Source organism: Phyllopteryx taeniolatus, chromosome 5 (genome assembly GCF_024500385.1).
Source record: "Phyllopteryx taeniolatus isolate TA_2022b chromosome 5, UOR_Ptae_1.2, whole genome shotgun sequence".
Classification (NCBI taxonomy): domain Eukaryota; kingdom Metazoa; phylum Chordata; class Actinopteri; order Syngnathiformes; family Syngnathidae; genus Phyllopteryx; species Phyllopteryx taeniolatus.
This window is the reverse complement of record NC_084506.1, coordinates 8405016-8418142: the sequence shown is the minus strand read 5'-3', so window position 1 is coordinate 8418142 and position 13127 is coordinate 8405016. Positions and strand designations below refer to the sequence as shown.

At 41.4% G+C, this 13127-nt stretch overlaps 1 long non-coding RNA gene across 1 annotated transcript; it reads right to left on the bottom strand.

The window, feature by feature from the left end:
• Nucleotides 1-4591: 4591 nt before the first annotated feature.
• On the bottom strand, nucleotides 4592-13061 carry LOC133478082 (uncharacterized). Its single transcript, XR_009788560.1, has 4 exons — nucleotides 12924-13061; nucleotides 11544-11639; nucleotides 5662-5749; nucleotides 4592-5577 (listed from the first exon to the last, which is right to left on the bottom strand). It is a non-coding gene; the product is annotated as an uncharacterized LOC133478082 (long non-coding RNA).
• Nucleotides 13062-13127: the final 66 nt, after the last annotated feature.

The window sequence follows — 13127 nt, the reverse complement described above, 5'->3', positions numbered from 1 at the left end:
TTGAGCTGCTATCTAAATGTACATACATTTTTCACATCTGTCTGTGTTCAATTGCAGATCTGCTGCACATATTGCACTCCACTGTAGCGCTACATAGCTATACAATTCAGAACTACTGCAATGTGTACACAACCGATTTTGTCTGTCTAATTTTCTATATTCTTTTTTTTATTGTGGATTTTTGTATAGCTTTACAAATGTACGTCTTACTAGAGCGAGAGAGATGACATTTTTAGTCTTCTGTATGTCTTTGATATGTAGAAAGTTAACAATGAAATGATTCCTTAAAAAGTCAACGTAGACATGTTTGGACATTAAAAAATGTAAGCCAACATGGTAAACTGCAGACAGGGCAACATATTCATTCCTCAATGTCTGCATAGGTGATCATGTAATTTCACCTGTCTGCAGCAGTTCCAACGGATACAGTAAAGTTTTTGGCAGGCCTATTCCTCCACAAGACTTCAACACCACACCTAGCGTCATCCAAATATCTCCTTTCATTACTGAATCAATCTGTTCACATTGGTTACCAAAAAGCTGGATGGAGTCCCTGCAGAGTACTTCAGATAGATTTCCCATTTTAGATTGGAGCATAGCAGAGTGAGCTTCGATTGGAGCCGACATCGGAGGAGTTCTTCAGGGCAAACCAGCTGTGACTGGGCTGATGTGTAGCTGTCACCGTGTGGTGACATGATATAATATGAAATGATATTGAACAACGTCGCTTTGGCACTAAATTGTTAGCAGAGCTTCAGGTCTGACAGCAGCCAGTTTATGGCTTTAATCCCAAGGTCCTTTAAACCTTGTTTGACATAAATTGAGTTTGGCTTCTTGGCAGCAGGGAAAAAAGAGCAATGGCAGTGAAAACACGTTTAGTTCCTCTGCCTTGTTTGGCTTGAATGGAAAGTTTGGTTTTTTTTTTTTTCTGGTCTGTGAAGTTTCATTTGTTCTTGCGCGGCAGTAAAGGTCTTTCTTAATGTCCAAGTGTTACCACTTATACCACGTGATATTTGAAATAACTGATTCCTCAGCCAAGTGTTTCCATACTTATAAAACTTTATTAACTGTACAGGCAATTAAGGAGAATTTTAACATTAATTGACATGCATACAAGTAGTTACAGAAATGAGTCACTGTAAAATTAGTAGTTTAAAACAAACTCTTTAACCACTTTACAACACTTTAATAACAAGTGAGCAGGGTTAATAAAACACATTTCATTTTTATTCAACCAATAATGCAAGTTCGATGATTAAAACATCAATAAATCACCCTGTCGAACAAGAGACAGCTTATCAGCTAGCATGACCGTCCGTCCCAGAATGTTTTTTTTTTTTTAAATTGTCATAAATTCCCACTTTTTGCATGCATACTGGGCAGCACAATGACCTAGTGGTTAACACATCTGCTTCACATTTCTGAGGTTTGGGTTTTGAATCTCAGCTCTGGCCTTCATGTGTGGAGTTTGTATGTTCTTCCCAGACTTGTGCGGGTTTTCCCGGACACTTCGGCTTCCTCCCACATTCATGCATGTTAGGTTCATTGATGACTCTAAATTGTCTGTAGGTGTGTATAATGGTTTGTTTATTTGTGACCTGCAGGCAACGATTCCTGCGTCTATGCGGCCTCTCATCCAAAGTGAGCAGGGATAGTCCCCTGCCAGCCAAATGAGGACAAGTGGGATAAGAAAGAAATATGGATGGATGCACGCATATTCACAATATGTGGCCAGCAAAAGCAGCTCACATTAGCACTCCATGTCAAACAGTTGAAGAGGACACTCGTCACAAAAGATCCAAATTGTTGCTTCGTCCGTTTGTTCACAGAAATGCTGGTGGTTTTATTGTTGTTATTATTGTTGTTCTTCTTCATGGAGTTATTTTTTTATGCCGGCTGAAATCAAGTCTAGTGAGGTACGCTGAGGGCACGAGACGCCCTGCCTACCAACCGGATCTTAAATTACAATCCTGAAGCAGTTAGACAGTCATCACATGCGGCTGCGAGAATGTCGACATCCGCTGGCGATCTGTGATAAATCTGCTTTGCAAAGCTCAATGAAAAGCTGAACACAGGTCTGAAGGACCCGTTACCATGACTAATACTCCCACTGACAGCCAAAGATAAGACTTATCCTTCACCTCAGTCGAGCCATTTCTCAGCAATAATGTTCATAATTGAGTGCTCCAATGTCATTATTGTGTGAATACATTAAAATATGATTTAGGTTATCGGGCACCAAGGTCACCAGCGCAACACCTACAACAAAATGCTGCTTGTGTGTACACTCCTGATGCAGTGCAGACAATAAATAGTATAAGTGGAGAGGATTTGGTGAGCGAGTGGAAAATTTGGTTTGTTGGTTAATTAGATGTACGGGAGACATCTGTTTTTAAAGGGAATCCACAACGCTTGCACATAAATTCTGTTTGTAATGAATGACTGGATGTCAATGTGGGCTGCAAAATAATCACAAGGGGAAGTAAGTGTGTCTGTGTGCAATACAGTGACGCTTTTCCATCTGTTTGGCAAAAAACATTCACACCATAGCTGTGCGGTAGCCAGAATGAGGAGGTATTCAAGATGGCCTAATGCTGATTGGAGTGCATTTTGAGTGAGGGAAGTGAAACAAAGATGGAGTGGACATTATGCTGCTGAATCTTAGTTAAGGATGCTTCACCAGTGTGTGACAGTGTCATTAATCTCTTGAAATTACAAAAAAAAAAAAAAAAAATACAACACTATGGCCAGCTGGTGTGAGAGAAAGACCACTTTTGCTGTATGGATTTGCTGCAAATATCCAATCATGAGCAAGTCCACACTGGTAATACACACACGTGGCAGCCAGATAGTCTCCCACATACTAATCTAATGAGATGCAAATTCTAATAACATCCAATACAAGAACTGTATCAAAACTTCTGTCTTGTAGTGCTAATAACGCTTTATTATTTCAATAATATACACTATGTATCGTTGTTCAGGTTGTAATTTGCAGTAGTATTCCACTAAAATGTAATACATTAGTGCTGCAAACGAATGAGTGCCAATTCAGATTCGCTCGCGCGTCTGCTTGAAAAAAAAAAACGAATCCCGAATCATAATTTTCGCATTTGAATGAAAACGAATCAAAGTATGTCTTTTATTCTGACAAGAGCTGCAATACATTTTGACTTGCGCATACGCACAGTTGTAGCCACCGTTCACGTCGATCAGTAGTCTCACATTGAGGAGAACTGCTCTCCCACGAGACGAAAATCTTAGCGGAACAAGGCATTGTGTTGCCGTGAGGAGCAGACAGACTGTGACTGCGAATCGGAGGAAGTTATGCAAGATGCATTCAACATATCGTGGCAGATGACTGACGAGAGCTAGCCAGCTACTGCTAACTGGCTAACTAGTTGTCAAAATAAAATTAAAGCGAAAATTCAAGGTTTAAATGTTTAAGGTTCAATCAGCCTCATCACCACCGGTGTATATAAGCCCGCCTGTTCCCGGAAACCCTGGGCTAAGTGTTGCAGCCTCTCCTAGCGGTACCACGGCCCACCTCATGTCAAGTAAGCTATACTGTTCCTCGCTTCCCTTGTTAACTCTTGTGTCTCCTCGTTCCCAGTGCTCCCGTGTGTTCCTGACCCACGTCATTCCTGCCACCAAGCCAGCCGCCTGTTCTGTCCACTGCCTGCCACCTCCATAACCTTTCCTCAATAAACTGTTCATCGTTTTACATCTGCCTCCGCCTGCTCTTGGGTCCAGCTACTCCCCGCACGCGACAGCAAAATTTAACTGCTTAGCATATCTAGACCCGGATTCATTTTATTATGCATCGTGTGCATTTTTTTTCTGTATGTATTTCTTGGAGTAAAAAAAAATGGCCACCCCTGAGATAACCAAAACATTAGAACTGAAAACATCTCTGTCTGTGTCAATCAAAATTCAGCAGTCTTTTCTCCAAGGCTGAATTCCTGCTGTACTTCTCTGAATCTTAGAATAATAAGCAGGTATAACCTACAAGCTTAGACATCTAGAAATACAGTTTTGCTTTTTTTTTTTTTTTTTTTTTAATCATCATTTTCATTTGTATTTCTAATTTCCCCTCCCATGTTGAATATTACAGCAATTGTGTTTGTGTCCAGATGGATAAAAATGCTTCCTCCCTGTGAGTGACTGACTCCAGAGGGACCATTTGGCACCTGGAGTGACGGGCTGCATCAGCGTGCAAACGTGCTAATATGAATTCTGATCACTCCCAATAGGCAAGGGACTTACCACCCATCATCACCAGCTTCTAGTGGTTCTCCACACATGGCAGTGTCACCGGGGCATGCTGTAAAAACCCTGGCAAATGGAGTTGGCACCACAGCCAAAGCCAGACTCTGCATTGACACTTCCATAACCCTTCTTAAGTGATAATATTGCTTAATGTACTCCATAATGTCATAAATGAAGAGCACTGCCCTCAAGATTTTCAGCCTAATGAGAAATTTCTATGACAAATCAACTGCTTAAACTACGTCTGTCCTTCAGTGTCCATGTCTGTGTGAGCACTGGATGGTCAAAGGCTAATTACAACCAGGATAAGAGGCAGGGAGGCTCGAGAGAAGGCAGAGTCGCATTTTTAATTGGTGTCAATTTATGCAGATTTTTTTAAAAGGACACCTCACTTGTTTATTCATAGACAAGCAGCAAAGCAAGTGTGTTACATTTTTTATGATTTTTATTTCGTTTATAGGGAGAGAAACTGTACCCCATTGATATAGGTGCATTCGCTTGGACAAAAATACATTTCTCTAAATCCAACTAATTACATAAAAGGTTTTTAGATAGCTTACAGTAGAAGCCGATACTAAGCAGTAGCTTTCATCCAAGCAACAGAATACAGTGAATTATACTGTATGACAGGAATAATATCTGGACTTGTGAGAGGACTTTCAAGTCAGCCACCCTTATTTGGTAAAGGGTAATTTGGTAATTTGATGGCTTCATAAAAGCTGTTCCATGAAGTAAGGCTCATTATTGCCGAGAAGAGCCGAAATCCCATTCATCTTTTAATGGTGATTTTTTTTCTTACATTTTTTGTGAACTGCCCAAAACAGTGTCGTCATGTATGTTACTAGAGTTGAAATAAGAACTTTCTGGACTGGTGGCTCTTTCAAGGTGACAACAACCTTTGTATGAATGATCCAAGACACTCAAGCTAAGCAAGGTCTTCGGTCAGATCTGAGCTGTTGTTGACAAGTTGCAAATTTCCTTCTGATTTTCCTGACTGCCAGTTAGTTATCACCTTGAAAAAAAAAGAAGTCAGCCCAGGTACTGCAGAAATGACGCCCTCTTTGCAATCCTTGCTTCACTTGGGAGACTGATGATACTGTCTTTTCTGCTAAGACTCCCGCTGCTTGACATCTTGACATGACGAGAAGGATGTTCCTGTCTGTCTCGTCACATCACAGCCATCTCGATTCGGATCCCTCCCATCAAGCGCCATGTGACGCCTCGCTTTAAAAACGCTGCCCGTCCATCATAAACATCCTTCCTTTTATGTTAGCCGTCTGAGCGGGAAGGGCAAAGAGAGAGATCAGCCTATCAAAGACATGTTGACAGTCAGACAGACTGACAGAATATCACCGGAGCAATGTGCCAGACGCGGCTTGGAATTTCACTCACAAGGTCGTCCACGATTATTAGACACTCAGATGTTAAGAATTGTCCACGATCGCAAATCTACAGCGTAGATTCCGCGTTTGCCAGTTTCCTGTGAACAGTGTAATCGTATAAATCAATGTTCCTTAATCAGTCTTTTGCTAAATATTCAGAGCAGGTCTGCAGTAGTCTTAAATTAAACCCCTCACCTTGATGCCATACAAATGTAATACTGTCAATAACGTGGCTATAAATAGATAGGGGTGTAACCATTCATAATCTACCTGAATATTTTAAGAGGTTCTTTTGGGCAAGAAAAGAGGAGAGAGACGTGATCAATTATCTTACTTCAACCCCTACAATCAGAGGTGTGCTAATTGAAATGGTGTAGCGTCATCTGCCCACCCTAAAGGAGGAACCTTATCAGATTTTTGCAAATAATTTCCTACAGATGAATAAAAAAGCTCCTTTGTCTTGTGTCTCTTCGCCTGCGGACTGGACAGAGAAAGAGTTGCGTGCTGACTGTCTGCAGAGGAGCATTGAGAAATGTTAAAGAGACCTTTTCACTGTCTGACCCCTTCAGTTTGTGAATGTTAAAGTTCTATAATGGAGACATGCGCACAGAAGTGAACTGTAGAGCTTCATAACAAGGGGGATGGGTGAAAACCAGCAGGAGAGCAAAGACATTACAGTAGCAAAGTAATGCCTTGTGGAGTAGGCCATGAAATATGCAGCTGGTCAAAAGCTTTAAGAATATCATGAGTGTTTAAGGTGGATTGGAGGACATATTTTAAAGGTGCTGGCTGCGAACCTCCATCTCATGTCCACCTTTCCCTGAGCCGTTCTATTTTCAGAGTGAAGCTAATGAATTGGCATATGGAAAAGGTTTCTCTGCAGGCTCACAATGAGAAATGATAAGAGATTATTTTAGAATGAAGATCAATGACAAAAGTCCAAACGGTGCAGCAGCAGGAGACGCTTGCTTCTTAATGTAAGATGAGTGGAACGACAAAAAGCTGAGGCCAAAGGCAAGCTCTTCATCTCACCGATTCACTTTACAGAGTGGAAATTAGTCTGTGCCATTCAGAGCAGATTTTTACAAATGAATTACCTGGTGTATTAATAGGCAGAGAAGCATTTATTAAGCACTATGAGTAAAGGTAGCTTTAATTATGCATACTTTATTAAACCTGTTTGACGTAACTGTCTGGCGTTTGGGTGCATTATTCACATTAGTCAGGTAAAAGTAAAGTAAGGCATGCATTGGATTCAAACAATGACAAAAGCCTACCGCAATGCAACCTCTGACACACAATTCATTTCAGACCGCTCTTTGACCTCCAGCTTGTTCAGATTTGGAATTTGTTTGTTTTTTCCAGGAGGAAATAATGGTATTCAAATGTGTACCCGAAATGTGTGCAGTGCGTGCGTTTTGTTAAAAAAATAATAATAATAATAATGTACCCCAATTCTTATTTGTATGATTTCAGAACATCCCGTGTAAGATGGTTCACTGTATGTAGTTCATCACTCGGCCTGATTTAGCTTTAATGTCAGCTGAAGTAATACTGTGTGTGTCAGTCTTTTATTTGGATTAACATCACAAAAACGACAACAATAATGTTGGCAAGAGCGAATTGCTCTCCGTCTTTCACCGGACATTTTGGCCCTTGAGATGAGTGAGAGTTCCTGCCCTGCCCCTTCTGTTGTCTGAGGGGACCGCTGCGCTGACAATGGTGTCAACTCTTCCCCTTGGGGGGGGGGGGGGGGACACACACACACACCTCAGAGTGATTTGTGGTTGGGAAAGACTGATGAAGTGCTACTGCCACCCTGCTTCTTTACAAGATCAATTCTACATGTAGGAGTGCGCTTTATGAATGATGGAGACCTCCTCAAGCCATCCATACAGCTGCCCAAAGACACAGCCTCAGTCCCCATTGCACCTACTAGGCAGGAGAGAAGCAATCACTCTTCTCAACGGGCCTTGCATTACATACCCACACACACACACACACACACACACACACACATCAACATACCCCCATGAATACACGGATAACAACGTAACACGCCAACAAGGCGAAAATACAGATAAACAAATGTATCCAGAAATAAGTGAGACGAAAACTACATCAAATTTGCAGCTTTTTTTAATGCATACTTTAGTTAAATGTTCAAGATACTGTACATTACCAACATCTCACTTTGGTCACTTCTGTGTTTAGATACCTGAATGCTGGGTTGCCTTCCCCTAAAGAGGTCCTTTAAGGCTGGATTTAAGCGGTATTACGCTTTTTAGCTCTTAAGTGTCACAATTTGACTGTTTCACAAGAGAATAAAGAGAAAAAATAACACATGTAAAACTAAAATACCGCAAAAGTAAACAGGCAGTAGGGCTCGGGAACATGTCATCACTTCATATTGCGTCATGCACGTATTGGCTATAATCGAGCGACACTTCTTTTGTTTCCTACTTGGACGTGCCCTGTCGGCGATAGATCTGTCTGTGTTTCTGTCTTTAAAGACCCTGTAAAAGATTTATTTCCTAATACATTATTCAGGTCTACTGATAATTGCTGAAAATGTGCAAAGACTGAGAACTTTGTAGTACTCAGTTGTGGAGTGTTAAACTGGTTTTCATCATTTCAATTTACCTGATTTTTTTTTTTTTTCACGGTGCTCAGTGATGCATTTGGGCATTCGGCATGTGTTGCTCCACCCAATTATATAAGAACTGAGCACCTTACACATTGGTGGTTACAATTACACCAACAGGTTCCAGGCAGAAGGAGCTTCATACTAAAGTCTGCAGTCTAAATTCCATTCCCCTCTCACATTTTAACGTCTTTTCACTACGCACTGACTATGCAGCGACTGCACGCCTTTTTTTCAAAGCAATTCCAAGCCCCTTTACATATGGTCCAAATTACAGTACACATTAATGGTGTGTCAACCATCAAACAAGCAAGATAATTGCCAACGGCGGCCGGTGGAACAATGTGGATGTTATCCGGATTCAAATCAATACGGGGACATGTCATGACAGGTCAAATATACCACAAGCAATGTTTAATATTTGTATTATTTATGTATTAGGGTTTACGCCAGTGTTGGTACTGCCAGATGATTGTGCTTGTGGAGTTACTTACTTACAATTTGCGCGTCTGCGCAAGTGGGATGTTTCATGTGTTCTGCCACATACAAATAGATTAAGAAAACTCAGATACAGGCATTACATTTTTGGACCGGCAGTATTATTGCAGCCATAAGGGAAATCAGACCGAAGGCTGAAGAACACTGAGAATAGCGGAACATACAGAGATGCCATGAGTCCTGCCTCCCGCAGAGAGCTTGAAAACGAAAAATAGAATGCAATGAATACTTGATTGTCACTTGATTTTGTCTATCAAGAGTCACCCCACCATCAAGAATGGAGCCTATTGTTTTCAATTTTTCAATAAAGAATGGCCCATCACCTGGGGTAATGAATGGAATGTTTTAAGCGGACGACTTGACAATAAAAGCTATCGTTTTGACTGAACAGAGTCTGATGTATGAAGGTAAATTCACCATTCAGCTATGAATTATGCTAAATTCATTGTAAAATATTAAGGACATGCTATACATACACGATAACAAATGTGAAAATGTCATTTAATGTAGGGATTGTCAATATTTTTTTGTCAGTTGTGCCATGACTTCTTCTTTAATTCACCATCACATGTTCTTCTATTTGGACAGATATCATTACAATGCCTCAAAAAGGGTCTGAATACAGAGAAATTGGCTGTTTAATACACAATATATCATGATAACGCCCCGTGTATCACGCAAACAGCACGGGAATTACATCAGAATAATCTAATTGGACGCGTACTATGTGTTATGACGGCTGAGTTTCAACTGAGAAATGATTCCGTTATTTTGCACTGCTAAAATGCTCAGCGTTCAGCATTTTTGTTTTGGAGTAACTTAAGTACGAATGCGTTCAGTCTGTGCAGCATTCACTAACTCAATCTTTTCATCTTTATGTCTTATGTGATGTTATATTTCATGCAGACGGGAAAGCAAGACTGATGCCATTGTGATAACTTCCATTTATAGTGTACGCCGGGAGAGATGCTGTGCAGAGGCCGTATACTATTTATGGGTTAATCGATACAGTCCCTGGATGACACCATGTCCCTGCTACTTTCTGTCATGATGATGGCTCACTAATTTTGGAGAGGCTGCTTTCCCCTCCTGCTTTCAGCCGGTTCCAAGATGTTTTAATTTGACTGTAAAAATGCCAATCGCTATGGTTACTTCTTGTTCCCGGGGGAGGTCATGATGGGGGCAAGCCCATAGGAGGAAATATATTCACATAGTTCTCTTTAGAAACCCTGCTAACCCCTGACATCCCATTTGGGTTGTAACTTCATGTTGTTAAAGTGACAGCGACCCAGTCGCCGCGCTCTTAAGAGAGGCTGGGGTACGGCCAAATCCTGGTCAGAAACAACCCTAATTCTTGTCCCACTCATTTTGTGTACGCAAGTGAGCTAAGGTAATTCCCTAGTCTGTGTCTAATGTGTTTATTAGCATGTAATGTGCATGCCGCATTGAGCATTTTGGTATGAATGTGTATTTGTTTTTCTACCGAGGGTCAGTGAAAGAAACCCCCCACACAGCCAAGGGCTCAGAGCGATTCGTACCGTTACTTGGCCTCCTGAGATACTGCTGGCCCAAGGAAGAAGAAAAAAGAGAGAATGGATGAAAAACTCTCATTACCTCAGCACTAAGACTTGACGCCGCTTCCTTGAACTGACTTTGATCTCTCCCTAACATGGATATATGGGAGAACTGATGCTTTTACTGTGATGAAAGCCCAACGTTTAACAGCTCACATTAAGCAAGGGGGTAAAGGATATCATGCATGTTTGCTTTTCAGCAGGGTGTCTTCAGAGGGCGTTTTGACATAATCTTTCCAACACTAATGGGAGCTTTTTGTTGGCCTGATTTTAATGTAAATACCAAAAAAAAAAAAAAAAGATCATCCTTTGTTAGGCTCACCATGTTACGAAAAAAGGAACTCATTGAAGACATTTGTCATGGCTAGATGTCTTTTGAAAGTCACATGGTCATTTAATGTAATTAATTTATTTATGATCCTCATTATAATCCCTCAAGGGAATATTGAACTTACACTTTGCTGTAAATTTTGCGTTCCACACCACACAGAGAACCAAGTCACACACACGCACGCAAGGAGGGGATTCAGAGTGAAAGTGTTGAGTAGAATATGACCAGATACCACACATTTGGACTCCAAAGCAGACTCAAGACTACAGAAAGCAAAACAGCAGTTGGTGGACAAAAAGAGCATGAAACACGTGAATTACCACGGCCAGAATACGACGAAAGGAGACGACGGCAAAAGGAGGACGTGAGAATAAGAACGAATACAAAATGCATCGAGCCACAACAAACAAATGTCGCCAGGAACTGAAATAAAAGAATTGAACCGACACAAGATCAGATGAACTAACAGAAAACAAAGACGTACTGACGAATTGCATCCAAACGAAACACACGGTTAGAACAACAAATACAACTAAAAATACATTTTTAAACAGGAACTAAATAAAGCCGGCGACAGGAAGCACAAGGCAATGGAAGCAAGCGATGAAATTCAATAATAAGGCACTGTCGTTCCACTTCTGCTGCGCCAAAATACCCCGTCAATTGTCATAGACAACAGGTGCAACCCCACCAATGATTACCCAGGAAACTGGAACAAGAAAGAAAAAGGCATGCAAACAGCACTGCACCACTTGAGCCGGGTCGTGGGGATGGCGCCTTGCTCAAGGGAACCTAGACAGTAAGCAGCAAGCAGACTCGCATCTCCCCAACAACTCGTTGCTTACTTGCCAGGTGTACATTTTCATGGACGGTAGGGCTTGAACCCATCCCCCACCAGCTCCAAAGCCCAAGTCCTTAGAGATGAGCTGCTGCTGCTGCTGCTGCCATACGGGTAAAGAAAGTATTATAGTAATTATTAAGATCATATATTATATTATTTTCTGACGGCACGGTGACAACTGGTTAGCGCGGCTGCCTCACAGTTCTGAGGAATTCCAATCCGGTCTCGCCTGTATATTCACCTGTGTGGAGTTTGCATGTTCTCCCCGTGCATTTTAGACGAGTATCCAATGAATCAAACGTGCATGTTTTGAAATAAGGGAAGAAGGTGGAGTACTTGGGGAAACCCCAAGCAAGCGCAGGGAGAAGATGCAACCTCTACGCCAGTGATTTTCAGTGCGCCACCAGTACCTCTAGTGGTAGGCAGGCTCCCTCTGGTGGTACTCCAAATAATCACTTCCAAGACAATTCAGTTATATTTCACTTTTTAGTACAATACCTTTTGCATTTCATCTTTACAAATGAGTCTGTTTTAAACTTTTATTTAGGGCAAAATGTTTTAGGTAACTTACGTGCAATACATTTGAATCAAATTGTTATATTAGTAGTTTTTTTTTTTTTTATTTCCTAAATTTAAAGCTGTAGTACGTAACTTTTACTCTAACCCCCTAAGCTCGAATTCTACATGACAGCAAAAGAACAGAGCTGTCGCTTCAATATGACGTAGGCAATGCATGTTATGCCCCTGATGTGAGTGGACGACATTTCGACATGCGACATTGCCCTTGCTGTCGTTTGCCGTGCGCCACCGACCGTGCCGGCGTGGGAAATGAGTAGGCCATTCACTCAATATGAAAAATAAGATACTGAATTACAGCGAGATGTCGGAGGAGCTGAATGGCTCAATCAGCATTGTGTCATCTCCTCTAGCACTGGCTCAGGTGAAAATGACTTTTTTGTTGTTCTACATTATAGCTTTAAGCACAATGTTGATGTTCAAACTATGCTTATAATAATATGAAATATACTTTTTACAAAATACAGTACAAAATCTGTCTCTGTTTCTTGTGAACACGTAGGCCTACTATGGTACTGTATTTTAATGTTGGTCATTACAGTGGTACTTGGAGAGTTGAGTATTTTTTTTAGGTGGTACTCGGCGCTCGGGACTTTTTCGCCAGTCCAATTTTAGAGAGCTATTCTTCTGGAACACTTGTATGCTCGGTTTATTCAAAGGCTTAAATGTGTCATCATTATTATTTTCCATTTGAATCGTTCCACATTTTGATTGCATCGTGAGCTTGTTTCATCACGATGATGTAAAACATTCAAATATGCATATTTTTTTTGGGGGGGGGGGGGGAGTAAATGGAGATGTAACTTACGCGTCCAGCAGCGGTAGGAGGATACTTGAGAGGGGGAAAGAAAGAGAGAGAGCGGGGAGGCGTCCTCTCGCCGCTCAGTCTGACAAGTAAAGAGTTAACGGGGCGGTGGGTTTGCCCATTCTCCCACTTTGAGTGACGCGATCGTCTCTCTTCTTCCCCCCCCCAAGTTGGCTTTTTTAGCAGTGCAGGCGGCCGAGCTGCTTG